Below are 20,079 nucleotides of genomic sequence, written 5' to 3'. Positions count from 1 at the left end.
AATGGCCTAATCATTTATTATATAAAATAATCTCCTGTAATATTAAAGGAGTTAACAATACTCTTGTAAATTTTATAGGACAAGCAGTGTTGTATGTTACTATAACCTCAGAAGATAGACAGACAGCTGTCCTTAAACCTTATATTATGGAAGTTCCAGTTAACATAATTGGTAGAGATGTACTGGAACAATGGGGAGCTCATATTCAATTTTAACATTTTTAGATGGAGCCCATAATGATATTATGGAAATCTGAGGAACCTCTTTGGATTGAGTAATGGCCTTTATCGAAAGAAAAATTAGAAGCAGCTTATCAATTAGTTGAAGAACAGTTAACCAACGGACATATTGAGCCCTCTATGTCACCATGGAATTCTCCAATATTTGTTATTAAAAAGAAGTCAGGGAAATGGAGATTGCGGACTGATTTACGAGGAGTAAAGGCATCCATGTACCCTATGGGGGCTTTACAACCTGGTTTACCATCGCCTGCAATGCTTCCTAAAAATTGGCCAATAATAGTAATAGATTTACAAGATTGCTTTTTTACCATTCCTGTACATGTAAAAAATTGTAACAGGCCGGGCGCTGATGGCTCATGCCTGTAATCCTAGCTACTCAGGAGGCTGAGATCTGAGGATCGCGGTTCAAAGCCAGCCCGGGCAGGAGAGACCGTGAGACTCCTATCTCCAATAAACCACCAGAAATACAGAAGTGGCGCTGTAGCTCAAGTGGTAGAGTGCTCGCCTTGAGCTGAAGAGCTGAGGGACAGCGCCCAGGCCCAGAGTTCAAGCCCCACGACCGACAAAAAAAAAAAAATTGTAACAGACTTGCCTTTTCTTTACCACAAATAAATCATCAAGGCCCTTATCAGTGCTTCCAATGGAAGGTGATGCCCCAAGGAATGGTGAATTTTCCAACTATGTGTTATATGTTGATAAGATATATGTTGATAAGGCCTTAAAATCTGTTAGACAAAAATGGCCTCACATTTATATTTTTCATTATATGAATGATATTTTAGTTGCAGGACCAAATATGACAGAATTAGAAATGGTGTTACAGTGCTTACCATCTATATTTAAAGAATTTGGATTAATAATAGCACCTGAAAAAATACAAAAAGACATGTTGGTAAAATATTTAGGATATGTTGTCTGTAGACAAACAGTCGCACCTCAAAAAATATCTTTATGACGTGATCAATTACATATGTTAAATGATTTTCAAAAGTTCCTATGAGATATTAATTGGATGGAACTGGCCTTAAGAATTCCTACTTATCTATCCTGCCCATGTAATTGTAGCCCCTCTGTACAGTATGTTCTCAAATAAAATAAAATAATATTAAAAAAAAAGAATTCCTACTTATCAATTACATAATTTGTTTTCATTGTTACAAGGGGAGCCTGATTTACATAGCAAAAGAACTTTAACTAAGGAAGCTGAAAGGGAAGTACAATTTGTAGAACAGAGAATAAAATAAATGGTTTTACATCCAGTAACGCTAAATCAACTCATAAATTTATATATTTTAGATACATGGAAACACCCAAAAGGAATTATAGGACAAAATGAGATACCATTAGAATGGATTTATACACTGCATAGATTTACAAAAAATATGCCTTATGAACAACAGTTGGCAATTATTATTCAACAGGCCAGGCAATGGGTATTCACCCTATCAGGGTAAGATTTATTTGAAATTATCCTTCCTTTGCCAAAAGACCAAGTAAAATATTTGTTAAACATGTCTGAAATGCTATAAATTACATTAGTAAAATTTACTGGGCAATTTTCCTATCATTTTCCCAAAGGTAGATTGTGGAATTGCTTGCTTAAACAACAATTTGTATTTAATAATATAATTACCAAGGTCCCTATTTCCACTGCTCTTACTGTTTTTACAGATGGCTCCAAAACAAAAAGTGTTTATTGGACAACAAATACATATTGGGTTCAAACAACTACTTTAGCATCAGTTCAACAAAATGAACTTTTTGCTATTATTAAGGTGTTACAAGATTTTGTGGGAGATGTTAATATTGTTACTGATTCTGCCTATGCTGTAGGGGTTGTGACTAATATAGTCACTGCTGTTCCTTATTCATCTAAACCCCAGCTAAACCAATTATTTAAACAATTACAAGCATTACTGCAACAACATAAGGCCAAAGTGCTAACTCACATTAGGGCTCACTCTTCGTTACCTGGGTACCTTGTATATGGCGATAATCAGGTTGATAAATTAGTTTTGCTTCTGCTAAACAAGATCATGCTCATTTACATACAAATGCTTGCCATTTACATATGCATTATAAAATACCTTATTCTCAAGGTAAACAAATTATAAAAAGGTGCCCCATCTGCAGACCAATGCATTTGAGAGTTGTACCTGCTGGAGTAAATCCTCAGGATTACAACCTAAGGAGCTCTGGCAAATGGACATAATCCATGTACAAGCCTTTGGCCATTTTTCCTTTATACATGTTACAATAGATACTTATTCCAAATTTGGGCTTTTGCCCTTACGGGAGAAACTGTTAACCATGTAATAGAACACTTATTGGAAGTTTTTGCCATTATGGGAGTGCCTGCCAAATAAAGACTGATATTGGATCAGCCTATAAAAGTATCAAATTTAAAAGATTTTGTGAACTTTATGATGTGGTACATATTACCGGAATAGAATATAACTCCCAAGACAATCCATTATTGAACGAGTTCATTGCACACTAAAACAACAAATCAAAAAATTAAAAAGGAGGAAAAGGTTGGATTAAGGTATGGATATTTTGTGGGTTTCCATGCAAAATCCTAAAATAATTTTACATCAAGCTCTTTTTGTTCTTAACGTTTTTAACTTACCACAAGGAGATATTTTACCTAGAGCTGAGCGCCATTTTGAACAAATATCACAAAAACCTTATTTAAATGCTCCCACATAGATTAAGATTACATTGAAAGCAGAATGGCAACTAGGAACATTACATAAGGGATGAGGATAGAGTTTTGTGTCTACACAGGATGGCAAACAATACTGTCTTCCTGCACAATGGATACAGACGCGGCCCAGTGAGGACAGCCCCATATCCTGCAAGGAATCCCCCACCAGTTGAGGAAGAAGAAATCCCCACTGCCCACCTGGGGACAGGTAAAAAAGTTGACTGGAGAAGGACAAAAGATGTTACAATGCACTGGTAAACCTGTCGTGGCTGAGAACTTGTTCTGGCCATGTGTGCCCTGCTTGCTGTAAACCCTGTCCATGCTAATGCTAATGTAAGTTATTCGGGCTTTTGTTCCTAACCCTCCTTTATTGGAACCTGTTGTTTGGGGAGACATGGATATAACCATCTATAATGTTCCTGCTGTTTAATCTCTCCTTGGAATAATTTGACATTTTGCAATAAGGATGATGGTAGCTTTTTAAATTTTACTTACTATACTCATCCCTTGCCTGTTTGTCTGGGGCCTCCTCCATGTTTAGTTATGAATTGGCAACATTGGGTTTTACCTGGGAAATGCACTTCCAATTCTAGAACACAGCTGAAGCGATTAACTACTTGGTCCATAAATAGTAGCTGGGAAAGTGTCACCTTTGATGGCAAGTTATCCTTACCTATGTGTCCTGATTTTACTTATATTGATTTATAATATCAGCCTTTTGTGTGGCAAGAGTGTAGAGGGACATTTGGAAAAGTGTTCAATAATTTTATTAATTAGGGACCTTTTGGACAGTTTATTAACACATGTTCAGAATGGAATAGTACCAGATGTGATTTATCAAATGTTACTAGGATGCTGGAAGCCATTAATGGATCACTTACTGGAGATTGACTGATGGCCTAGGGAGATGGAGGCATTGCAGATGCATGCTGGGTTTCATGGCTGTACTCACTGTTTTCAGACTCAATTTGGAAGGTCAGAGCAGTGCTGAAACCCGTGATGCTATCAAATGGATAGTTTTCAGGGACGTCGAACTCTGCATCCACTTATAATTTTACTTTGTACAAATCTTATGATGTTACTGCTTGTGTACCTCTGCCTTATGTATTTTTAGTGGTAAATTTTACATTTTCTCCTACTATTTTTTGTTTTAATTGTCGCCTATATTCTTTTTTTTATAATTTTATTTTATTTTATTTGTGAACATACTGTACAGAGGGGTTACAATTGCATGAGCAGGATAATGCATATATTTCTTACCAAGCATTGCAGCCTCCTCCTTTGTTTACCCTTCACATCACTTCCCAGCCTCCCCTCCCCCCCATCCTAATCCTTCTCTTTCCCCTCTCCCCCCCCCCCCTGCACCGATGTTGTAAAGCTCATTTTGGACATGACAACTTGTACTTCTCATTGTTGCAACAGGTCCACCTGTATCCTTAAAAAACTGGGTTTTCCCCATCTCCTCCACAAGTTATACTGACATCAAATATAGTGAAAGCAGGGGTTATACTGTGGGGGAGGGACATACAAAGCAACAAAGAGATAATCTTCTAAATGCATTAGAAATACATGCATGAAAGAAAAAAAACATTAAAATACATATATAAGGGTTCATTTTCCTGACATCACATTATCTGCTTGACTCATAAATATACTAGATATTGCAAATAAGGGAAACCATCGGACCTATGTTTCTTTGGGCCTGGCTTACTTCACTTAATATAATTTTTTCCAAGTTTATCCATTTCATAACAAATGGGGCAATGTCATTCTTTCTGATGGAGGCATAGAATTCCATTGTGTATATATACCACATTTTCTTGATCCATTCATCTACTGAGGGGAATCTGGGTTGGTTCCATATCTTAGCTATGGTAAATAATGCTGCAACAAACATAGTTGTGCTGGTAGCTTTAGTGTGGTCTTGTTTGTAAACATTTGGGTAAATGCCCAAAAGTGGGATTGCTGGGTCATAGGGGAGCTTTATGTGAAGTATTTTGAGGAACCTCCATACTGATTTCCAAAGTGGTTGAACAAGTTTACATTCCCACCAACAATGAAGTAAGGTTCCTTTCTGTCCACATCCCCTCCAGCATCTGTTGTTGTTAGAGTTCTTGATTTTTTGCCGTTCTAACTGGAGTGAGGTGATATCTCAATGTTGTTTTGATTTGCATTTCTTTTATGGCTAAGGATGTTGAACATTTCTTCATGTGTCTATTGGCCATCCTTCTTTCTTCTTCAGAGAAGTTTCTCTTTAAGTCTTTCGCCCACTTATTTATTGGGCAGTTGTTTCTTTGAGGATTTGTTGTTGGGTGGTTTAATTTTTTGAGTTCCAAGTATATTTTAGATATGAGACCCTTGTCCGTTCTATGGCTAGTAAAGATCTTCTCCCAATCCGTGGGCTTTCTATTGACCTTGCTAGCTATGTCATTTGCTCTGCAGAAGCTCCTCAACTTTATGCAATTCCATTTGTCCAAACTTTTTTTGATTTGTTGTGTTTCCAGGTCTTTATTAAGAAAATTTCAGCCTGAGCCAGGGAGACCTAGGGTTTCTCCTATTCCGTCCTGTAATGTTTTCAGAGTGTCTGCTTTGACTTCAAGTTCTTTGATCCATTTGGAGTTGATTCTGGTGCAGGGTGATATATAAGGATCTAGCTTTAGTTTTCTACATGTAGTTAACCAATTTTGCCAGCACCATTTACTGAAGGGCTGTCTTTCTTCCATTCTATTGTTTTAGCTCCCTTATCTAAGATTAGATGGCTATAGGTCTGTAGGTTCATTTCTGGGATTCCAATTCTATTCCATTGGTCCTGAGGTCTGTTCTTATGCCAATACCAAGCTGTTTTGATTACTATGGCTTTATAGTAGAGTTTGAAATTTGGTATTGATATTCCTCCAGAAGTGTTCTTTCCGTTGAGGAGCGTTTTTGCTATTCGGGGTCTTTTTTTGTTCCATATGAATTTTTGGATTGCCTCTTCTATTTCCTTGAAGAATGAGGGTGGAATTTTGATAGTTAGTGCATTGAATTTGTAGATAGCCTTGGGAAGTATTGCCATTATCACGATGTTAATCTTTCCAATCCAGGAGCATGGGAGGTTTTGCCATTTTTTAAGTTCTGTGTTGATTTCCTTTTTCAAGATTTTAAAGTTTTCATCATAGAGGTCCTTCACTTCTTTGGTTAAGTTAATTCCTAGGTATTTTATTTTTTATGGGGCTATTACAAATGGAGTTGCTTTCCTAATTTCAGCCACACTTTTCTCATTGTTGGCATACAGAAAAGCCATTGATTTTGGGGGGTTAACTTTATAACCTGCTACTTTGCCAAAGTTTTGAATCAGCTTGTGTCATTTGGGACTGGAGTCTATGGGATTCTTTAAATACAAGATCATGTCATCTGCAAAGAGGGAGAGTTTTTTTACTTCTTTCCCTATTTGGATCCCCTTTCTTTCTGCATCTTGTCTTATTGCTGTAGCTTGTCGCCTGTATTCTTTCATTAATTCCTCTCTTAATTTTAATGACAGTAATAGTACTATGATATTACAACAAAGAACTCATATTTGGCTACCTGTTAAATTAGGAAGAGAATGGTCCCAAAATCCTTTGGATAGTGTTGTTATTGAATTTTTTTACCAAACTACTAAAACGTACAAAGCGTATGATTGGAGCCATTATATGTGATCTTAAACTTAATTGCTATTACCACTGTTGCTGCAGTGTCTGGAATTGCCCTATACACTTCCTTACAAACTAAGCACTTTGTGGAAGAATGGCACTGGGATTCACATGAATTGTGGGTCTCACAGGTAGAAATTGATGCTCTAATATAAACACAGATTAATATTCTTTTTTTTTTTTTTTGGGTCCGGTCGTGCGGCCTGAACTCTGGGCCTGGGCACTGTCCCTCAGCTCTTCAGCTCAAGGCTAGCGCTCTACCACTTGAGCCACAGTGCCACTTCCGGCTTTTTTCATTTTGCTTATGTGGTGCTGAGGAATCGAACCCAGGGCCTCGAGCATGCAAGGCAAGCGCTCTACCACTGAGCCACCTTCCCAGCCCCAGATTAATATTCTTAAACAGACAGTGGGATGGTTAGGAAAAATGTTATTGGTTGTGGAAAAACAGTTATTATTAAAATGTGATTGGAATTTTACTACCTTTTGCATTACTAATATAAAATATAATAAATCTATACATGATTAGAATGTAATACAGTAGTATTTATCTGGAAATTCTACAGCTGCTCAATTGATTGCTCAGTTATAATTTAATGTACATGATATTTTTGGTAAACAATTTACAAATGATGATGCTTCTAATATTGCTGATGCATTTATTAAACAATCGGAAGGGTTGGATCCGAAAGAAATACAACATAGCATTTTAAATACTACTAGTAGTATGGGAATCATGATTGTTTTTATTTTGTTTGCACTTGTACTGTTATATTTGATTTTTATGAAACCAATGCAAGCGTCTATGATAACGCTGTGGAAAGATATTCTTTAAAAAAAAAAAAGAAAAAAGAATAAAGTTGTGAAGACTCAGGGTCTATGTTAAAGGGGCAGAATGATGCAGGCTCTGGCCTCAGGATTATCCGAGGGCTGTGTTTGAGTATTAAGAAACCTCTTGGATGCCGGGCTAGAGAGGGAAAATTTTCTCTCTCCCTGTCTCAAAACACATGTCACAGACTCCTGGGAGCTGAGGAAGTAGCTCTTCTGCTTGCTTAAGCATAGATAATCAGCTGGTCAAGCATTTTCCTGATATTGAAGAAGTGGTTTGAGCTTGCTCTAAAATAGGTTAGATAATAAAATACCAAGACATTGTCTCATAGGTCAAGTAAAAATGTATCTGTTGAAATTTTTGTGTGAATGTCTTCTGACCAAATCTTGGCAAAGATCATGCTTGCTTGTCTTTAAATACCACTGACAATAAAGCACAGCATTCAGTGGCAATTGCTGTTTGCACTCTGCATCCCTTATGTCTTGGTGATTTCGTTACCCTTACCCAGGGACCCCAACGCAATAGATGTTGACAAAAGCCCACTCGGGCAGGAAGGTTCCCTAGATTCTTATCTCCAATAAACTTCTCAGCAAAAGACAGACACAAGTGAGCTGAGGTTGAAATAGTAGGGCACACGCCTTGAGAATAAACAGGCTCAGAGAGAGTGTCCAGTCCCAGAGTTCAAGCCCTAGGACAAACCAATAAAACAAAAACAAAAATAAAAACAAATCCCAAACCTAGCATTTTTCTCACTGTATACAGAGGAAGTAATTAAGGGAAATTTCTTCCTGTGTTACATACAGTTAGAAGAAAGAAGATGTCACACAATTATTCTCTTCATACCATGTTATACCAAAGCCTCAAAAAATTGCCCTTTTTCGGGCTGGGAAGGTGGCTCAGTGGCAGAGCGCTTGCCTTGCATGCCTGAGGCCCTGGGTTCAATTCCTCAGCACCACATAAGGGAAATGAAAAATACCGGAAGTGGTGCTGTGGCTCAAGTGGTAGAGGGCTAGCCTTGAGCTGAAGAGCTGAGGGATAGCACCCAGGCCCAGAGATCAGGCCCCACTACCGGACCAAAAAAAACATTGCCCTTTTTCTAAATTTATAAATTAATATCATCCATTTGTTGGCAACTCTCTCTACATTATTCACATTATCATTTTATACATGAAGTGTTGTAATTATCTATTAGCTGAGTTCTAATTATAACTCTTATGAAAGAATATTCTAGGCAAATAGAATGCAAGAAACATTTGTAAATTTGTCAATTAAACACTGTACTTAAAAAGAATTTTGTAAGTATCTTATAGAATATGAAATTACAAACAAAACCGAAGTATTTATTTTAAATCTAAACTCCAATTTAGCAAGATCTACATAGTCCTTCATTAGATTAACTTTGCTATTTCCCCAGGCTTAAGTTTTTGTAATCCTTCATCCTTTCCTTGGAATCAAACAGAGTGATGATTACTTACTTTTTCAAATTTTGGATGGGAATCATGATCCATTTTGCATCTAAGGTTCTGTAATGAAGAGTGCATTTAAAACACAACTGAGGATTATATATGAGTTGCACTTCAATAGGAAACTTGACTTCTCAAAACATAATGACAAAATTAGCCCAAACGTCCAACTTTGTATTCCTTTCTTGTTTGGTTTATTTTATTAAGACAAAAGTATACTACCTGGTCCAGGGAAGGTATCACTGTGTAATTCCACTATCTAATCTCCTATCTTAATCTCAGTGCTAGAATTCTAGCCTTGTATCACATTGCCCCTCCATAGATTCTTGGTTTATTTAATCTAGATACAGACTAGCAATTCTGAACTTCTCCAGTAATATTATCCACTGCACTGCTGAGAGTGTTCATGTACTCTTCAAAGATGTTCTAACATTTGACACAGGATATGAATATTTTCAGATGAACCTGCAGGAGTCTCTGATTCATTCCTCCATGGATCTGATCCCTTTAATAATGAATACTTGACTCTCTTACTATCTCTGGTCCCTATCTATGTAGTATTCTTAAACTTTTTTGAAGAAAGTTCACTTGAGGATTTTCTAACATTAAAAATTATCAATTGATTCTAGTCTTACTCAGGACATATTTTCTATTGTTTTCTAACTTTTCCACATATTCTGAGAGTTGCTTCATATGTGTATTTGTGCACATATAAGTGCCTCTGTATATATGTGTATGATTGCATGTATGTATGTAAAGCCTCAACATCTTATTCAGCAACCTTGCTCATGACTGGTATTCCAATAGTTGAGCCATTCTTCCAATCCAACTTTTGGCTGGTTAATTATATATAGTTTCTCAAAGACTGTTCTGCCCAGGCTGGATGCAAACTGAACTTCCCAGACTACTTTACATTCTTAGGTTGTATTGCTCCAGTAGTATCAAATTTTAAATTACAAATATTTTGTGAGTGTAAAGGCTAAGGTGTAACATAGATTTTTAACAAATGGAAAGGTTTGGAAAAAATTATATTAAGTGAAGTAAGCCAGGCCCAAAGAAGCATAGGTCCCATGGTTTCCCTTATTTGCAATATCTAGTATAGGTATGAGTCAAGCGGAAAAGGTCAGATAATGTGATGTTAGGAAAATGAACCCTTAAATATGTATTTTAATGTTTTCGTTTCTTTCATGCATGTGTTTCTAACGCATTTATAAGATTCTTTCTTTGTTGCTTTGTATGTCCCTCCCCCACAGTGTAACCCCCGCTTTCACTGTATTTGATGTCAGTATAACATGTGGAGGAGATGGGGACAAACAAGTCGTTTAAGGATTCAGGTGGACCTGTTGCAACAATGAGAAGTACAAAATGTCATGTCAAAACCAGCTTTACAATGTCGGTGTGGGGGGGGAGGGAGGTATAATTGGGTGGGGGGAGGGGGGAGGCGGGGAAGGGAGGTGAAGGGTAAAAAAAGGAGGAGGCTGCAATGCTTGGTAAGAAATGTATGCATTATCCTGCCCATGTAATTGTAGCCCCTCTGTACAGTATGTTCTCAAATAAAATAAAATTAAATTAAAAAAAAAGAATTTATATAAAGATAGATGAACATGCACATTACATATGCTGAGTGTACACTGTTAGAAATGTGATCCTAAGCTTGGTGGTGGTGAGATCTTCGGATAGGGTTAAAAGCCAGCCTGGACAGGAAAGTCCCAGAGACTCTTTTTCCAATTAACTACAAGAAAATTAAAAGTGGCACTGTGGCTCAAGTATAGAGCATTAGGCTTGAGCTGAATAGCAGAGGGACAGATCCCAGCCCTGTGTTCAAGTGCCAAGACCACCACCAACAAAAAATATATAAGTAAAGGAAAGAAAATAAATGTGATCTTATCCACCAGTTGATGGCTAGTATAATCCCTGCTCTCTCAGGATGGACTTTTTTTCCAATTAAGTCCATGCTCTTATATCTGATTTGCATTGGAAACAGAATTATGCTTCCATTCTACTGTCTACAAAGTTGCGTGATTAGCAAGCATGATTTAGAAAGGGAGTGGCTTCATACTTCGTGTTCCACGTAGGAGTAATGCTAAGTGACATCAACTGTATAGACGTCTCTTCAAAGAAGAAATATTAGATGTTTATTGGAAAGCTAGTATTTGACTTTTTTTTATTGTGAGAATACCGTACACAGGAGTTACAATTACACAGGCAAGATAACGAGCACATTTCTTATCAAGCATTGTTGCCTCTTCTTTGTTTCCCCTTCCCTTCCATTCCCATACCCCCTCTCCCCTCACCCTATCCTCCCCCCCCACCAAAGTTGTAAAGTTCGTTTTTCAACATAATGACTTATACATCTCATTGTTGCAATGGGTCCACCTGTATCCCTAAACGATTTGTTTTTAGAGAATATGTCCAGCAAAGATTCTATAACATAACTCAACAAAAGTAGGTGCACTGAATCATTTTGGAATTAATTTTTTTGCTTGGGAAGATTATTGATCTTGTCGTTCCTTTTGGGAAAACTTAAAGTCATATTTCACTTTTTGTTGGTTGTGTGGCTTGAATTCTGATCCTGGGCAATGTCCCTCAGCTCTTCAGTTCAAGTTGAGCACACTACCACTTTAGCTACAGCACCACTTCCGGGTTTCTGGTGGTTAATTGAAGATAAGGGTCTCGTGGACTTTCCTGACAAGGCTTGCTTTGAACCACAATCCTCTGGTCTTAACCTCCTGAGTAGCTAGGATTACAGGTGTAAACCACCAACACCCAGCTCATATTTGCATATATGTGCACTGAATGACACTGTGTAGACAAAGAATGGAATTTTTAACCAAATGATAACATAGTAGATTTTCAGAAAAATTGAGGTAGCAGTAAATATGTCCTCCTTTTCCATTTTGTTACATTAATGACTCATGAGCTATGGGACCCTTACATTAGCATCCTGTGACATCTGTATAGGTGTATTTAGTATCAGGAAATGTTCATAGAGAAATGTAGAAAGAATGAGATTTTTAGAAAACAAAGGAGATAAGGTATGAAAGAACAGCATAGAAGGAGATACATTTATCATGCAGAGATTAAGAACTAGCCTAAGAGATTTAGAATGCTAAAGGCAATGAGGAAAAGCCTACTTGACAACTAGATCTTCAGTAACCAAAAATGGTTCTCTAGACCAGTTTCTGGTAAACTTAGTTACTATCATTTTTTCCTTCCAACTGGAGTTATTCCTTATTTTCTGTCACAACTATTAATTAACTTCTGCCTTTTTGGTGCCAAAACTGACCAGAAAGTTTTCATAATCACACTTAGACTATTTTCACTTTGTGATTAGCAGTGATGACACAAAATCCTGGAATCGTTGAATTTCCAGAATTAATCTTCACCTAACATCTAAGCACATTCCTGGCATTAATTGCTGTGACTTAATGAACAAACCTTTTTTCAACACAGTATCCTAACATAAGTAAAATACATGAATTAGGGGCTATTGTCAGGTGTCAGTATGAAAGGAGCAATTATATATTTCAAGTATGGTTTCTTTATTTTCCAATTACTATTTTTTTGCCAGTTCAGGGGCTTAAACTCTGTGGTAGGGAATTATTCCTGAGCTTTTTTTTTTCTCAAGGCTAGCACACTACCACTTGAGGGACAGCATTCCTTTCAGTGTTTTTCTTTTTTATGTGTTACAGAGGAATTGAACCCAGGGTTTCATTCATGCTAGGCAATCACCATACCATGAAGCCACATTCCCAAGCCCTAAGAGAATTTCTTAAGAAGGCATTACATTTTCATTCCGTAAGTATGTATCATAAGTTTGTCCAGGTGCTAGAAAATGATGCAGAAAGCAATACAATATAATAAGTCCAGTAAGGCTGGATGGACAATGAATTTCACAGTCTAGCCAGGGCCCAGTGGGTCTTACCTCAGGGAGCTGTTTCAACAGGCTAAGCGAGACAGCTCGTGACCCAGAGCCCACCTCCAGAATGAGAGGGTCACCTTGGATTCCAGCCATATGGGAATGCTGGGCCCCTCCTCCAGAACCCATTCAACCAGTTTTTGTGAAAAGAGAGAGAAAAGTCAGAATTACAATTAAGTCGGGTGGCGGTGGCTCAGAACTCTAATCCTAACTACACAGAAGGCTGATATATGAGGATCATGGTTCATAGCCAGCCCCGGCCGGAACGTCTCTGAGACTCTTATTTCCAAAGAACCACCAGAAAACCAGAAGTGGTGCTGTGGGCTCAAGTGGTAGAGCACTAGCCTTTTGCTGAGGAGCTCAGGAACAGCGCCCATGCCTAGGGTTCAAGCCCCACAACTGACAAGAAGTGGACTTCCTACCACAAGAAGTGGATTGAATAGCACCCATTGTCCTTGGGAGGATGGTAATGAAGTCAGGACGAGTTTCCTGTGAAGTTAAAATGATAAGGAGATCACCTGACTTCTCTGTGCCTCGGTTTCCCCAGATGCAAAACTCAACACAGTGAAGCATCCCCTTACTCATGGGGATAGGGTAATGATGAAAGAGAGCCATGTTTTGTTTCAAAATCCCCACCTGTTGCATGATTAATAACTGACCCCACCTGAGCCCTTTTCGGGTATCTTCCTGTCATTTGCTAACAGAATAGCCGAGAACCTTCTCTAAAGGCCACTCCCTCCATGCCAAGTCATGCTCCAGAGATTCCCTCTGTATAAATCCCTTGTTTCCTCAAAACTGTCCTGTGAAGAGAATGAGGTCTGATGGTTGTGGCCCTACCCAGAGCTTCACCTGTGGTCAAGAATCGGCTGCTGTTGTCTAAATGTTTGGGATAATCCATCTAAATCGATGACTGAGCATGGTGCTACATGTCTACCATCCCAACTACAGAGGACCAGGTCTGGTGGAGCGGTAGAGCATACCTGTCCCAGATAGGAGGACCTCAATCCAGTCCAACCAGAATCATATATTGAGTCTCTGTTTCAGAAATGCACAAGACAGAAAGGTGGCTCCTCAGAGCCAGCATGAGGAAACAAGCAGGGGGTCATGGTGCCCCCAGAGGGGTGTCTGACCTCGGGTAGTGGTGATTTGGGGGCAGCCACTCACCTGTGCTGCTGGGAAAAGCTGCTGGAGGCTGCTCCAGGTGGGGCAAGCATCAATGGCAGTGGCATAGCAAACAGATGGGCCATGAGCAAAGAACCAGGGCCAGGGACCAGGTCAGTGCTTTAGGAGGGCTGGTAGGCACCTTTACCTGAGGTTTGAAATCCTGCACCTGGGGAAGGGGGGAGGGAGCCAGGGTGTGGGCAGGCTTCTCAATTTCCTACTATAATCCAAAGTCGCTTGAGTCTCTTCCTCACCACTCAGCCACCTCTACCTTCCTCAACTGCTGGTAATGTTGTAAACTAACAGAGGGAATCCAGGTGCTACTGGGCATCACAGAATGTGGGCGTGGTCACCATTCTTGTATCCCATTGGTCAGAAAGAACCATGAAATAATGGGGGTGTGGCTGGATTTCTGTGATGCAAGCAGCATGGGTGGAGTCAAAAAGACAGCAGCTCCCGCAGCCCTTTTCCCAGGGACCAATTCAGTTGGAGACAAGAGGGTGACCTGCTTTAGCTGGATGGCTGCACAGATTGTTGTGTATGTCTGTTTGTTACCAGACCCGGACCTTGAACTCAGGATCTGGGAACAGTCTGTGAGCTGCTTTTGCTCAAGGCTCGCCTTCCACACTGGAGCCCTGGGCTTCTGGCTTTGTTGGAACTGAAGTTGGACAGAGGTCTCAAGGACTTTCCTTCCTAGGATGACTTTGACCATGATCCTCCCATTATAGCCTTGTAAGTATCAAGGAGGACTGTTGAGAGCCACTGGTGCCTGCCTAATCATTGGTCTTGCTGATATTCTTGGACAGACCGGTGCGTACCCTATCCCCAGGTTGAAGTGTTGGGAGCTGGAGCCCACAGTTGGAATCCTGGTCCTGCCACCTCCAAATGGCAGGAGATTCTAAGGAACTCATTCCTTTCCATATGAATACCAATGGAATGTGATGTATGTCCTGATTGAATGGGCAGTTCTTGAATGATTCTAGGATAAAATTATATACAATATATTATAGGACACTGATCGATTTTAGTTAATTCTTTATTAAGCATTTAAACAATCACATTCATAAAATTTAGACATAATAAAATACATAAGAATTGGGCCTCACATACTACAAAGGTGCCATTTTTCTGCCAGGTCTGGGTTTGAAATTCATGGTCTTAGTAACTCTGTTGCACTGTGTGGGAATGGGAAGCTGGCCTCCTTGAAATCAAGAAATTCCGGTCTGTTCCTTATGCCTAAAATAGATCCTCACCACTAGAAAATATCCTATTCATGTAGAATTTACATATATGATTTATATTTATATACATTGGTTGACTCCATATTGCATTCAGTATAGTTATTTTATTTTTTGTTTTATTCATGTATTGACCATTTATTTTATTGACTATTATGGAACATAAAACATTGATTACATTGATTACACAGGATATAGGTCTGCATATGTATTCCACTTCATACCTTACACCCAGAACTTTCAGAGAAAAGGAAAACATGTGTCACCATCATCTTCTTCCTCCACGATTCATTTTTGGTAGTGCTGGCATCTTAACTCAAGGCCTACAAGCCTACAAGGCCCAATTCATGAATGGGTGAGTGTTAGCATGCCATCCTGGGGCAAATTGAGCTGATAGGGTGTTCCCAGGACCTCAGATCAAGCCCCAGGGGTTACCAAAATAAGAAAAGATTGACATGCAGATGGCAGTACGCTAATAAATATATATCTTTATAGAGTGTCAAAGATGTTATATAAACTACATTCTTACCAATTCCTGGGTATTAATTGTGCCTCAATGTAGTTAATGTAATTAATGTAATGTAATTAATAAATTGTTTCCATTCTTAAACTATTAATGAAATCAATGTCCTGAATTTATTGCATTCCTTTAAGTAATAATATTCTTTCAATGCTTCATAAATATTAAATCAAATCAATCAGCCTCCTGAAATGATGCTGTCTAATTTTATAAAGCATCATCCATGATCAATTCATTCAACCCTGACATTGACAACATTCCATTGTTAATCCTGATAGTCTGGCAGCCTTCAGCAATGCAAGGTGAAGTACCCTTTGCAACAGTGTCATTCAGACCCATGATGGTCACCATGCAAAGGAAGAAAACGTAAAATGGCCATTTTTGTGCATTGATTTCCCTGCAAGGCCTGGGGGTCTAGGATCCCAGGAGGAGCTATAGATCTAGTGGCTGTACCCCAGCCTAGGGTTATCAAAGCTGAGGCAGAGTTGCCATAACCTGAGTTCAAGCGCCGTATTGAGAAAAGTAAAATAAAAAAATTAGCTCCCTGGCTTGCAATTCATGCTGTTTATTCTTCCAGGCTTTGGATTCGAACTCAGGATCTGGGTAAACCTGCAGCAATGGGGATGAAGATAAAAAAGTCAGGCCTGTTCACTAGTACTGAATTCAAGCCCCAGCCCTGGAAACATACTATTTATATACATTGTAAAGATAGGATATTTACTTACCTATAGATGTTCAACCATACATGTTTGGTGTGGTTGTTCTTGTATCTTTTGTTATATTCATTTATTTACCATTGATTGTACTATGATGAAACCCCTTCCATGTATTACATTGATGACATCCTTTCACAGAGCATATAGATTTATAGAAATGTTCTCCATCATACCAGGATTCTCAGGATCACCAAGGATATTCAGAGAAAAGGAAAACAAGTTTTACACTTCGCTTCTTACTCCACGATTCACTTGTTGGTAGTGCTGGGATCTTAACTCAGGGCCTAGTAGAACCAATTGGCCAATAGGTCAAGGTGAACACACTAACCTGTGAGCTACTAATGAGCTAGGCCATTCCCAGGATCTGACAGTGATCACCAGGGTGGTCCACTACAGTCATGAATTCATAATTTAAACATACGATCTATATTGACATAGTGTGTGTACAACATCTTGTGTTCGGTGAATTTCTCCTTATTTTGTTTCTACTTTATGGAGGTATTGTGTATTTTACTAAGTAAGGTGACAGGTTTAACTGTGCTGACATGGAGGACAACCTGTTCCCATGGTTATAGGGTTGCCTATGAATTCCCCTTCCTAGTTGAGACTCAGGACTTACACAGGAGATGAAAACATTTAAAACAACTGGCTTCTGACATCAGGATGAATATTTTTGTGAGTGACGGGATTTGAACTCAGGTTTCGATAGCTCTGTTGCACTGAGGGGGAAGGGGAAGCTCACCATCCTTGAAGACTATAATGTCAGGCCTGGTACAGGGCCTGATTTAAAGCCCCAGGACTGAACAAAATAGCAAACGCACCTTTTTATTTTTTTATTTTTATTTAAATTTTATTTATTTTATTTGTGAACATATTGTATGGAGGGGTTACAATTACATGGGCAGGATAATGCGTACATTTCATACCAAATATTGCAGCCTCCTCCTTTGTTTACCCTAGACATCCTTTCCCAGCCTCCCCCCTCCCTCCCCAATCCCAATCCTTCTTCTCCCCCAAAACCGACATTGTAAAGCTCGTTTTGGACATGATAACTTGTACTTCTCATTGTTACAACAGGTCCACCTGTATCCTTAAACGACTTGTTTTTCCCCATCTCCTCCACAAATTATACGGACATAAAATATAGTGAAAGCAGGGGTTATACTGTGGGGAAGGGCATACAAACCAACAAAGAAATAATCTTATAAATGCGTTAGAAACACATGCATGAGAGAAAAAAAACATTAAAATACATATCTAAGGGTTCATTTTCCTAACATTACATTATCTGACCTTTTCCGCTTGACTCATACAAATACTAAATATTGCAAATAAGGGAAACCATGGAGCCTGTGTTTCTTTGGGCCTGGCTTACTTCACTTGATATAATTTTTTCCAAGTTTATCCATTTCCTAACAAATGGGGCAATGTCATTCTTTCTGATGGAGGCATAGAATTCCATTGTGTATATATACCACATTTTCAAGATCCATTCATTAATTGAGGGGCATCTGGGTTGGTTCCATATCTTAGCTATGGTAAATAATGCTGCAATAAGCATAGTTGAGCTGGAAGCTTTAGTGTGGTCTTCTTTGTAAGCATTTGGGTAAATGCTGAAAAGTGGGATTGCTGGGTCATAGGGGAGCTTTATGTGAAGTATTTTGAGGAACCTCCATAATGCTTTCCAAAGTGGTTGAACAAGTTTACATTCCCACCAACAATGAAGTAAGGTTCCCTTCTGTCCACGTCCCCTCCAGCATCTGTTGTTGATAGAGTTCTTGATTTTTGCCATCCTAACTGGAATGAGGTGGTATCTCAATGTTGTTTTGATTTGCATTTCTTTTATGGCTAAGGATGTTGAGCATTTCTTCATGGGTATATTGGCCATCCTTCTTTCTTCTTCAGAGAAGTTTCTCATTAAGTCTTTCTCCGAGTTATTTATTGGGCAGTTGTTTCTTTGAGGATTTGTTGTTGGGGGTTTAATTTTTTGAGTTCCAAGTATATTTTAGATATGAGACTCTTGTCCTTTGTATGGCTATTAAAGATTTTCTCCCAATCCGTGGCTTTCTATTAATCTTGCTAGCTATGTCCTATGCCATGCAGAAGCTCTGCAACTTTATGCAATCCCATTTTTCAAACCTTTCTTTGATTTGTTGTGTTTCCGGGTCTCTATTCAGAAAATTTTGGCGTGAGACAAGGAGACCTAGGGTTTCTGCTATTCCATCCCATAATGTTTTCAGAGTGTCTGCTTTGACTTCGAGGTTTTTGATCCATTTGGAGTTGTTTCTGGTGCAGGGCTATATATAAGGATCTAGCTTTAGTTTTCTACAAGTAGATAACCAATTTTGCCATCACCATTTACTGAAGAGGTTGTCTTTGTTCCTTTCTATTTTTTTAGCACCCTTATCTAAGATTAGATGGCTATAGGTCTGTAGGTTCATTTATGGGTTTTCAATTCTATTCCATTGGTCCTGAGGTCTGTTCTTGTGCCAATACCAAGCTGTTTTGATTACTAGGGCTTTATAGTAGAGTTTGAAATTTGGTATTGATATTCCTCCAGTAGTGTTCTTAGCGTTGAGGAGCGTTTTTGCTATTTGGGGTCTTTTATTGTTCCTTATGAATTTTTGGATTGCCTCTTCTATTTCCTTGAAGAATGAGGGTGGGATTTTGATAGGTGTCACGTTGAATTTGTAGATAGCTTTGGGAAATATGGCCATTTTCACGATGTTAATCTTCCAATCTAGAAGCATGGGAGGTTTTGCCATTTTTTAAGTTCTGTGTTGATTTTCTTTTTCAGGATTTTAAATTTTTCATCATAGAGGTCCTTCACTTCTTTGGTTAAGTTAATATCGAGGTATTTTATTTTTTGTGGGGCTATTACAAATGGAATTGCTTTCCTAATTTCAGCCACACGTTTCTCATTGTTGGCATACAGAAAAGCCATTGATATTGGAGGTTAATTTTATAACCTGCTACTTTGCCAAAGTTTTGAATCAGCTTGAGTCATTTGGGACTGGAGTCTATGGGATTCTTTAGATACAAGATCATGTCATCTGCAAAGAGGGATAGTTTTATTTCTTCTTTCCCTATTTGGATCCCCTTTATGTCTGGATCTTGTCATTGCTTTAGCTAGCCATTCTAATACTAGATTGAAGAGAAGTGGAGAGAGTAGACATCCTTGTCTTGTTCCTGAGTTGAGAGGAAATGGCTTTAATTTTTCACCATTAAGTATAATGCTGGCTGTAGGTTTGTCATATACAGCCTTCATTCTATTGAGGAATGTTCTATGGATTCCTAATTTTTCCAAAACTTTCATCCTAATGGGTGTTGGATCTTGTCGAATGCTTTTTCTGCATCTATTGAGATAACCATGTGGTTCTTATTCTTGCTCCTGGTGATGTGATGAATAATATTAATTGATTTGGGTATATTGAACCAGCTTTGCATTCCCGAAATGAATCCTGTTTGATCATGGTGTTTGACTTTTTGGATGAATTGTTGGAGTCGGTTGGCCAAAATTTTGTTGAGAAGTTTTGCATCAATGTTCATCAAAGAAATAGGTCTATAGTTCCCTTTCTTTGATGAGTGCCTGCCTGGTTTTGGGATCAGGGTGATG

General features: G+C 38.6%; 1 long non-coding RNA gene across 1 annotated transcript in view; it reads right to left on the bottom strand.

Annotated features, from left to right (window-relative positions):
• LOC138837110 (uncharacterized) overlaps nt 1–12,877 on the bottom strand; it is a 39,231-nt gene extending 26,354 nt beyond the window's left edge. The window contains exons 1-2 of the long non-coding RNA XR_011375182.1: nt 12,835–12,877; nt 8,922–8,969 (exon numbers count right to left, since the gene is read on the bottom strand). This is a non-coding gene — a long non-coding RNA (uncharacterized lncRNA). The remainder of the gene's footprint in view (nt 1–8,921; nt 8,970–12,834) is intronic.
• Nucleotides 12,878–20,079: the final 7,202 nt, after the last annotated feature.

Source organism: Dipodomys merriami, unplaced genomic scaffold, assembly GCF_024711535.1.
Source record: "Dipodomys merriami isolate MVZ:Mamm:240054 unplaced genomic scaffold, mDipMer1.0.p SCAF_262, whole genome shotgun sequence".
Classification (NCBI taxonomy): domain Eukaryota; kingdom Metazoa; phylum Chordata; class Mammalia; order Rodentia; family Heteromyidae; genus Dipodomys; species Dipodomys merriami.
This window is presented reverse-complemented; position numbering and strand designations above follow the sequence as displayed.